Here is a 1,431-nt window from a genome sequence, read left to right on the forward strand (position 1 = left end):
TGCAGCAGCAGCCTGGAAAGACAGGGTGGCGCTCCGGGCCCACGGCTCACCCACAACCCACCAACACGGGGAGGGAGTTTATGGGGACACAACACCAGGATGCGCCACCAGTTTGGACTTGGGTGGGTGCTCCCTATGGCCAGAAATCTTACAAAGTCGACTTTACTGTATCTTACCTTGCCAGCTACGGTGGCCCGTGGGTACCTCCGACCGGCGCCGCCAGTTACAAGATCCGCGGACTTGCTGCAGCTGGGACGCTCTGCCTCTGCCCCTCACAGAGCACGAGCGCCTCCGCCGGGCAGCCAGGCTTCCCCGTGCCGCAGAGCCCATTGGCTGAGGCAACAAGACTCCGCACCCAGTCCCGCCCCTCCTGCCGCTCCATCTCCCCCCTCCCCCCAGGCTTTCCTCCACAGCCAGGTAGGGAAAGTTGCTGCAACAAGCAAGCAGTACTCTCACTGGCCTCAAGTGGCCAAATGAAGTGATCTTTCTTCATCCCAGGAGCAGAGATGCCCCTCAGGGAGTGCGAATAGTGCACTTCAGTATCCTAGGGAGCCAGCTTTGAGAAAGTCACCTGGCCTCCCTGGGCCTTAGGAGGAGCTACTGAGAGGCCGGACAGCCACTTGTCAGCAAATGTTACAGGATTACAAGCACAAGAAGCAGCAGGGAGCTAGGCTCTTACTCTGGGTGTGGGTCTGGCACGGGGAATTGGTCATATACAAGTACACAAACAAAAGACAAAGTCAGCTTGCTGTAAGCTGAGAAGGGTGTGTAGTCAGAACACAAAAGGGATGTCACTATATGCCAGGATGGTCTATGGAAGCATAGGTGTGAATTAAGACTACAAGGTTAAAAGTAATCCCAGATAGAAAAAGAAGGCAACCAGGGAAATCTCAACCCTCCAAATTGGCACAGACTATGAAGGCATTTGGCAGGTTCAGGTTCACGTCTCCTGTGTCATTTCTATACCTCAGTTTTTTTAAGAAGGTCAAAGCAGAACACCCACCCCCAAGACTCACCTGCAATATTTTGTTTGCTTTTAGAGACAGGGTCTCATTACATGGCTCTGGCAGGCCTGGAACTTGCTGTGTAGGCCAGGCTGGCCTCCAACTCACAGAGATCTACCCGCCTCTGTCTCCTGAGTGCAGTTTAAAGGTGTGTGTCATCACACCCAGCTCTAACTGTAATGTCTAGATCTATAACTTAGTTATTTTTTAAAAGATTACTGGTGCTCAAAATGCATAGGAAAAATGCTTGGGAAAATTATAAGGAGAATTCTGTCTGGATAGGTAAATTTAAAGAACCTTACATTTCTAAAGAAACAAGGAATAGGGTGGAGGTTTAGATGAGAAGCTAGGCAGATTACTGCACAAATATTCACATTTTATTGCAATATAAATAAAAGGTGGAAATTAGATGCAGGAGAACATGATG

General features: G+C 50.2%; 1 protein-coding gene across 2 annotated transcripts in view; it reads right to left on the bottom strand.

Annotated features, from left to right (window-relative positions):
• Syn3 (synapsin III) overlaps nucleotides 1–258 on the bottom strand; it is a 391,824-nt gene extending 391,566 nt beyond the window's left edge. For both annotated transcript variants that reach the window (XR_003377952.1, XM_026784485.1), the window contains exon 1: nucleotides 177–258. The gene's annotated coding sequence lies outside the window, so the exon portion shown is untranslated. The remainder of the gene's footprint in view (nucleotides 1–176) is intronic.
• Nucleotides 259–1,431: the final 1,173 nt, after the last annotated feature.

The sequence above is a fragment of the Microtus ochrogaster genome, chromosome 24, assembly GCF_000317375.1.
Source record: "Microtus ochrogaster isolate Prairie Vole_2 chromosome 24, MicOch1.0, whole genome shotgun sequence".
In the NCBI taxonomy this organism is placed as follows: domain Eukaryota; kingdom Metazoa; phylum Chordata; class Mammalia; order Rodentia; family Cricetidae; genus Microtus; species Microtus ochrogaster.